Raw genomic sequence first — 10075 nt, 5'->3', positions numbered from 1 at the left:
ATCACCACCGCCACTATCTTCAAACTTTAAACACCAACAACAACCACGTAACCACCACAAACAACCACCTTCTTAACCTTATATCACCGGATTTTTTTTTTATTTTTGCGTAAACCCTTGAAACCCATGATCACCCCACTTCAACCATCACCACTGCTACAATGATATGTTTTTCTGTCTTGTTCATCGACACCGAAAACATCACTACCTCCGACAAACTCCATCGCCACCTTCATCCGTTAACCACCTTCAACCCAAACCAAGACCCACGAAAACCACTTTAACGGCAAACTACTCGTATTTGTTTTCCTGTTTCTTCTTCCGTATAATAATGAAGAGGAAAGAAGTGGTACATATATTTAATTGAGGCTTTATCAACTTGATAATATAGCCTAATATATCATTTCAAATATGCATGTGGGACAAAAGAGACACATAATGGCCGACCAAGAAGTTTGGATATTTTTTTTTTTATATAATAAAGTTAGAAGAAGACAGGCCACGTATTTTTTTCTTTTGTGTTTCTATGATGTTCGAAGGTTACCAGGTTGAAACGAAATTATACAAGCCAAATATTTGGATTTGATTTAATTATTTTCCTGGGATCATTTTACTAAATGGATTATTTTGTGTTGGGCCGAGTGGGTATATCATATAGAGGGCCGTCTACTTACTTGTAATCTTGGGCCGCTGAGAAGTTTCTAAATGCGGGTCTTGATCTACCATTTGCGTTTAAAGGAATTGAGGCAATGCTTTACACATCTTATTTTGAGGCCCAAATTTATTACCTTAAACAATTGTCTCAAATTTCTGAGATAGCATGCGAAGAGCTTAGAAACAACCGAATGATTAGTTAGATGATACGCAACAAGGTTATCATGCATGATGATGATGATGATGTTTAGGTAAATGATGATGATAAGAGTAAACCGTGATGTTGATATCGAGTGAGGATTAGGGTGTCGAGAAAAAATAGTTTAAGTATAATGATGGTTTGATTATGATTATGATAATGATATATGAGTGATGGTGATAAAATATAAACGATGATGATAATATAAGAATCGTGATGATTTAAAATAAAATGATGATGATGTTATGAATTGATTATGATGATGATAATCGATGTTGATGATGATAATAATAAGAATGGTAATTAAAAGATGATAATAATTAGGATTGTTATTACTCTGGTCAATTTATTAAGAAGAAAGTAAGCAATGGAGGAATGGTTAAGAATGTTATCGGGTTAGCGGGACGTTGCGGGTTCAAACCTGGACTTGGTCATTTTTTTAGGACTACTTCTTTGAGGTAGTTTACTTATTACTCATTTTTATTATTATTATTATTATTATTATTATTATTATTATTATTATTATTATTATTATTATTATTATTATTATTATTATTATTATTATTATTATTATTATTATTATTATTATTATCATTTTTAATGTAAGTAGTATTATTATTGAAACTAATTTTCTTTTTATAAAAATTATCATTTTTATAGAACTATCATTATTATTATTATTATTATTATTATTATTATTATTATTATTATTAGAATTATCATTATTTTTATCATTATTATTTTTATTATCATTTTTATTATTTCTAACACTAATATTATTATTTTTATCATTATTATTATTAGTATTATTAATATATCAAATAAATATTTTCTATATAAAAATATATTATTTACATAAAACATAACTATGTTAATATGTTTGTAATAAATATTAATTATCTATTTAATGTATATAAAAATAAATATAGTTAATTTAGTTATTAATGAAACGTACAAGTTACTAAAATAACAATTAATAATAATACCTAAATTCGTTCGATTACAATTATATGTGTTAATATATATATAAATGATATAGGTTCGTGAATCCGAGGCCAACCCTGCATTGTTCAGTATCGTCGTATGAATATTTTTACTACAAAATATTGTAGAGTGAGTTTCATTACTCGTTTTTTAAATGCTTTTGCAATATATATTTTTGGGACTGAGAATACATGCGCTTTTATAAATGTTTTACAAAATAGACACAAGTAATCGAAACTACATTATATGGTTGAATGATCGAAGCCGAATATGCCCCTTTTTGCTTGGTAACCTAAGAATTAGTAAACCAGTCTACTAATTGACGCGAATCCTAAAGATAGATCTATTGGGCCCAACAAACCCCATCCGTTGTAGCGGATGCTTTAGTACTTCGATGTTTTTTTATCATGTCCGATGGATGTCCAGGAATGATGGGGATATTCTTATATGCATCTTGTTAATGTCGGTTACCAGGTGTTGAATCCATATGAATGATTTTTGTCTCTATGCATGGGACGTATATTTATGAGAAATGAAAATGAAAATCTCGTGGTCTATTAAAATGATGAAAATGATCGATTATGATAAACTAATGAACTCACCAACCTTTTGGTTGACACTTTAAAGCATGTTTATTCTCAGGTATGAAAGAAATCTTCCGCTGTGCATTTGCTCATTATAAAGATGTTACTTGGAGTCATTCATGACATATTTCAAAAGATGTTGCATTCGAGTCATTGAGTTCATCAAGATTATTATTAAGTCAATTATAAATGGATATATTATGAAATGGTATGTGTGATGCCCCGTACAAAACCATCGTGTACGAATCATCAACAACAGGATCATTACAAGGTCAAATACTATATGCTGTTTCAAAATAAGTTTGCATTCATAAGAAAAGATGATATCTTAACCAACATCAAATGTTTAACATACGATAATGTGCCTCTATGAATAGAAGGCGATAATAATAGTACGTACCCATAGGTCGTTACAAATTCATTGTTCAAAAGTAATAAAGTTTGAATGCAAAATAAACGTTTCATGCGAAGACATCTCTAATAAGCGCAGCGGGAGTCTACAAAGCATGGTAACTACAGCGGAAGCAATCAAACCTTAAGCACCTGAGAAAAACATGCTTAAAAATGTCAACACGAATGTTGGTGAGCTATAGTTTAAGTATACCAGTAATATAAGGTAGGCCACGAGATTTCAGTGTTTCAAAACAGTATGAAAAGTATATGTATAACCGTGGGCACTTGGTAACTAACTTAACATAAATAACACCCCCTAAAAGTACACTTGGCGTGTGCATAAGTTTACAAAGTATTAAACACCTATTAAATGCTAGCGCTACTAGCCCGAGTGGGGATGTCAAACCCTATGGATCCATATCTAAGATTCGCGTTCACCGGTTCAAAGACCAATGACTAAACGTTACCGAGCTAAGGGAAAGTTTATGCCGTTGTATAACCCACACATATATAAAGTTTAAGTACTCGTGCCTAGTATGTAAAATGTAAAATGCGCATGTATTCTCAGTTCCCAAAATAGTTAAAGTAAAAAGGAATGCTATAACTCACAGTGGAAAGTAGTAAAAGTCGATACGCGGGAATAGTAAGCAAGTAGTTTGGTCCGGAAGGTCCTCAACCTAAGTCAAAAGTTACTAAGTCAGTAAATCGTTCCCAAAGGTTTAAAAGTATGTAAATTAGGTCTTAAGTATCATCATCATTCATCATTAAACAAAAAGTGTAAAGTAAGTTTTAAGTCAAGACTAGGGTTTGAAACAAAGGCTGACTTCGTTCAGTCGCCACGACCTCTATACAAACTGAAATGAGGTGAGACCAGTGGATATGGTTCCGTATATGAGTCCCCTAGAGTCTGACCAATTTCCAGAACCAAACTCGTCTTCGTTTGACCGTGGTGACGGTTTAAGTGCGAGTAGGTCAGAAATTTCAGCACAACGTTAATAGGGTGTAGTGACTTTCGGAAGGCCATAGATCCTAAACCGTTACTCGGATTAAGATGAGGTCTAAACAGAAAATCATCTACTCGAACCAAAATAACTGAAAATAAAATTTCCAGTAGCCCAGGTAGTCGGATCAGTTCCAGAAACAATGAGTAAATGTGTTCCGGTGGGTTCTTGGTGCTTGATGCTCATCACGGTTCTCATCCTTGATGCGTATAGCTTCAAGTGTACAACTCGTTGATGGGTTTGCATCATCTTAAACAAGGTTTGACCATCATAACACTAGTGTAATTCTAATATATGTAGCACAACTCACTTAAGAGTTGTATGAAGGTTGATGAACCAAAGTTACATCAAGATCTTAGATCCGACACATACATGAGTTCTATTAGTAATATTAAGCTACAAACTTGAAAGTAAACTAAATAAACAAGATCTTAAGTTGTAGAACTTAGATCTTAGCTAGATCTTAAAGATCCTAGACTAGAAAGTCTAGATCTAGTGTTCTTAAGTTAGATCCTAAGTTACAAAACTTGGATCTTCACTTTAATGAAACCATAAGTTATGAAACTTAGATTTTCAACTAGTAAAATGTATATAAGCTTATAAGCTCTTGTTTACAACAAATTTGGAAGACCATAAGCTATAGAAACTTAGATTCAACACAAGTGTATGAAGTTATAACTAGAAAGTTATACTTCCATGTTTTTGAACTTACAAAGTTAACTTTTAGTTTCAAGAAATATGAGATCAAGATTAACTAGTAATACTTGACCAAATTAACAACATCACAACTTTAAAGTACTTACAAAAGAAAGAATTAAACTAAAGTACAAGTATTATGTTCATGTTTGTTTCATACTTAGGAAGATTCAAATCAAAGTTTGGATCTTAGGATTTAAGTCTACAAAACATGAACACAAGTATGATTATGAAACTTATGAACTTTAAATCTTGAAAACATTTAAATGTAGAACCATAAACTAGTAAGTTTAGATTCTTGTTCTTGGTTCTTCATCAAACAAAAGATGGAAGTAACCAAGATTACATGAAGATACAAGTTAGAAAACTTGATCTTTAACATAAACAAGTAACAAGTAAGTAAACAACAAACAAAGATCAAGTAAATGATGATGAAGATGGCGGTTTTTAGAGAAAGAAAAGAAGAAAAATAAAGTCTTGTTACTTACAATATTTGAGAGAAAAATGAGAGAAAATGAAGTGGTGTTTGAATGTATGTGTAAAAGTGAAGTGTAATACTAGCAAATAACTACCACAAAAAAAAAAATTTGATCTCCCTTTTACCCATGGTGGCCGACAGTTTCAAGGCTCCCAAAGGGGAAGGTCACATGCTAATTTTCAAACATGGGAGAAAGGTGAGAGCTTGAAATGGTATTAAAGCTAAATGGTATGGGAAAGTGGTGTAAGTATACAAGTAACTTGTCTTTACATAACACTAATTAATCTTGCTTTTCCTTAATGAAATACTTGCATAATAATGGGCTAATTAGTCCATTAAGAAAGTAGGGTGTGCTTCCAAGTCCATGTACATCAATAAAGGCCCAAGTCCAAGTAAGTAACAAATTAAATAAGTAAGGCCCAAGTAATTAACTACTAACATTAGTTAATTAAAAATGATTAATAATAATTAATCATGTACGTAAATAATATTCAAAATATTATTCGTGTAAAGTACGTGTGTCACTAAGACAAGTCAGGCCATGAAAAGTTAAATACGGTAACAAGTAACACGTATAAGAACACGTTTATTAAAACACAAGCATTAATAATAAATTATTAATAATTAAACGTTGGAAAATCCAGGTCGTTACATTGCCCACCTGTTAAAGAAAATTTCATCCTGAAATTTTAAGCTGAGGTAGATGGAGGAGTTGGGAAAACGTGAGGATACTTCTGCTTCATTTGATCCTCTCGTTCCCAGGTAAACTCAGGTCCTAGTTTGGCATTCCATCGTACTTGAACAATCGGAATCTTGTTGTGTTTCAAATTTTTGACCTCACGGTCCATAATTTCGACAGGCTCTTCCACGAAGTGGAGTTTGTCATCAATTGTAAGTTCCTCCAATGGTATGACATGTTCCGGTTCAGCAAGACACTTCTTCAAATTCGATACATGAAAGGTAGGATGAACTTAGCTCAATTGAGTCGGAAGATCCAGACAGTAAGCAACGGGTCCAACACGCTCCAAGATTTTGAAAGGACCAATGTATCGCGGATTGAGCTTCCCATGTTTTCCAAAACGGATGACACCTTTCCAAGGTGCGACCATCAACATTACACGGTCACCCACGTTGAATTCAAAGTCCTTACGTTTAAGGTCGGCATAACTCTTTTGGCGATCACAGGCCGTCTTAAGTCTCGCTTGAATTTGGACAATCTTCTCAGTTGTTTCATGGACTATCTCGGGTTCGGTGATTTGCGTTTCGCCTACTTCTGCCCAACAAATAGGAGATCGGCATTTGCAGCCATACAATGCTTCAAAAGGTGCAGTATTAATACTCGAATGATAACTGTTGTTGTAAGAAAACTCGGCTAGCGGCAAATGCCTTTCCCAAGCCTTTCCGAAATCAATGACACATGCATGCAATATGTCCTCCAAAGTCTGAATCGTACGTTCACTTTTCCCGTCGGTCTGTGGGTGGTACGCAGTGTAGTGACCCGTCCTAATCCATCTGGACGAAATCTTCAACAGTTGGTCTCATTGCGAGGTTATGACCTCTATATGCCATGAACGACTCCATGTAATATGAGCAAATGCACGGCGGAAGATTTCTTTCATACCTGAGAATAAACATGCTTTAAAGTGTCAACCAAAAGGTTGGTGAGTTCATAAGTTTATCATAAAACAATAAAATTCATCATTTTCATAGACCACAAGATTTAAATCCTGCATGGTACAAATGGGCCCGAATCCTATACCCACTTGTAATGTACATGCGATATCTTTTAAATACAGTACACCTTTCTCGTGTACGAAATCATCTTTCATAAATCTTAGTAACCGTACACATATCTTGTGCACAAAAATAACATACACATAATCTGTGTATAAAATCATTCTCTCGATACATAACATTCACTTTTCATTTCTTTCATAGCTTGGCTTGGTAACCGACCTTAACATATAATGCGCATAATAATATCCCCAAAACAGAACATCTCATCTGTATAATAATCATATAAACTTCGAAGTACTAAACACCACGCCCACTAGCTCTTCCGTCTAGTGAACATTCTGGGTGGGGGTGTTAAACCCAGTAGCTACTTTAGGATTCGCATCAATTAGGCGTGCACTAATTCTCAAAATTAGTGATGTTCCCTAATTCTTAGGTTACCAAGCAATAATAATCAGGAGAAAAATATTCATATCAATTGTGGCAATTTTCACGTCCACATAATTAAATGGTGGCAATTATCACGTCCACGTAATTCATTCGAGGAATGTTTTGCTTGTGTCTATCTCGTCAAACATTTATAAAAGCATTTCATGTATTCGCAGTTCAAAATATATTTCAAAAGCATTTAATAAAGCAGTTGTAAAAGTAGCACATGTATTCTCAGTCCCAAAAATGTAAAGAGTAAAAGGGAATCAAATGAACTCACGCATATAAATATTGTAAAACAGTTAATAAAGTATTTGCATGTATTCTCAGCCCAAAAACGTAAAGAGTAAAAGGGAGCAAATGAACTCATACATATAAATATTGTAAAACAGTTAATAAAGCATTTGCATGTATTCTCAGTCCCAAAAATATATATTGCAAAAGTATTTAAAAAGGGAGCAAATGAAACTCACCTAATGTATTTTATAGTAAAAATACATATGACTATATTGAACAACTGAACAATGCAGGGTTGGCCTCGGATTCACGAACCTATATCATTTGTATATCTATTAAAACATATAATCGTAATCGAACAAGTTTATATATATTATTATTAACAATATACTTGTTATCTCATATGTTATATAGATAAATTTAATATATTTAGTTTATGTATTATATATAGCTAATATAACAATTTATTTTAGGGTTTAAGCATGATAAAAATATATATTTATCTTTATAATGTTAATATGTAGTTATATGAGATTTTAATATCGTTATAGTATATGTACTAAATATATTTTGTATAAAAATATTTATTGTTAAAAATGATAGTTTTTATATTAATGAGTTACTAATAATAATAATTTCATTAACAATGATAATACTAATAATAAAAATGATATCGTTAATAATGATAATAATAATAATCCTATACATGTTAATAATAATAACACACATATTAGTAATGATATTAATTTTAGTAATAACAATATATATCATCATTGTAATTATAATCGTATTAATAATAAATTTTATTTACGACTTGTATTAGTAATAATAATAATAATGGTAATAATTTTAATACTTATGCAAGTTATAATAATAATAATCTTTATAACACTAATAATAACAATAATAACAACACTAACAATAATAATCATAATAATAATAATAATAATAATAATAATAATAATAATAATAATAATAATAATAATAATAATAATAATAATAATAATAATAATAATAATAATAATAATAATAAAATGATAATAATAATAAAAATAATAAAAAGCTACCTTTAAAAGCCATTAAAAAAAACTGCCCAAAGCCGGGCTCGAACCCGATACCTCTCGATACCCTAACATAACCCCTAACCAGCTGCTCCGTTTTGTTTTTCTGTAATTAAACTGCCTTCTCTATAATATAACCTGTATGCTTGGGGTTTTTCTTTTTCATCTTCAACAATTATTCAGATAACCAAAACAACATCATGTACCCATAACATCTTAACGAATGGGAGACCCAAAAAAATTAACCCAACAACTAATGGGCCAAAACTCATGCTGCAAGTTTACGGCCCAAGTATAACATGATTAAATTGGCTTACGGTTTGAAACAGGAAGTGTAATCTTTCAAGTGGGTTACTAGGTTTTGGCCCTACAATAACCAAAGGAAATAACGATTAATAATTCATATCCACGTGGGTTATTTGTTTATTCCCTGTCTGCCATCATCCCTTACTTTTCGAATTTTCAGTAACAACCGACACAAAAAGATAGTGAGTACCAGCGGTATGTAGAAAGAGAAATTGAACAGCGAAATGGTTATAGAATGGTTTATTGATCATTCGTTGGAGATGATTATGGTGGTTGAATCAGAAAAGAAGAAGAAAAAAATATATACTTGTAGCATGTGGGTGTCATCTCAAGAAGATGATGAATAGTACCGGTCGTTCGTAAAAGTTTTCGATCAACAATCCTGAAAAAGTTGCAGGTATCGATCTGTTTTCGAATAATGGAACATAATGGTGTTGTGGTGAAATGCTTTAACCCAAAACAGCAGCAACTAATAGCAGTCGCAGGTGATTAGTAATCAATGATGGTGATATGGGTGTCGAATAAAACAGAAGTTGAATAAGATAATAGCATGTATGTAGTAAAGAAAGAAAAACAAGGTGATGTTCGGTTTATTCGAATAGAAACAGAAACAGTCATGTGCTAGTGATCTTGGTTGATCAACATAGAAGTTGAAGCGTGATATTGGATCTTATTCAGCTATAGTCGCTAGCAAATCAATAACATAGAATGATGGTTTGTTGATCTTCGAATAGTTGTAGTAACAAGAATGGTGGTTATGGTGGTGATTCATGGTGGATTGCCGTGAGTTGAGGGTGGCGGTGATCGTTGGTGAATATGGTGATTACTACGGTGGCGAATGGGATAGTGAAGAAGAAAATCAAAGATGAAGTCAGTGGTGGTTTACGTTTGATAATAGAAGGGAAAAGAGAGAGAAGGTGATGGTGGTTCGGGTTTATGAAGAAAGTGGTTCGTTGAGAGAGAGAGAAGATAGTAAGGTGATAGGTGATAGAGCTCGTTGATTGTAGTAGTCAAGGGTGATGGGGATAGATTGGTTATATGTACAAGTTTATATGCATTTGCATGACATATTTGTATGAGAAAAGGTGATTGATTGGAAGCCACAAACAATAATTTAACATGTTGTTGTATAGCGATGATTGCGGAGAGAAGCAAGAATCACGAGTAGTACAGAACAAGAATATATATATAAAAAAATATAAAGGAGATAGGATGTTCAACTGAATTATTTGCATTATGAATTGATTAGATAAGAGACGGGAAATCAAGCTGGAAACATGAAATCGAATTTGGAATTGTCTGATTAATTATATGTATAT

Source organism: Rutidosis leptorrhynchoides, chromosome 8, assembly GCF_046630445.1.
Source record: "Rutidosis leptorrhynchoides isolate AG116_Rl617_1_P2 chromosome 8, CSIRO_AGI_Rlap_v1, whole genome shotgun sequence".
NCBI lineage: Eukaryota > Viridiplantae > Streptophyta > Magnoliopsida > Asterales > Asteraceae > Rutidosis > Rutidosis leptorrhynchoides.
This window is presented reverse-complemented; position numbering follows the sequence as displayed.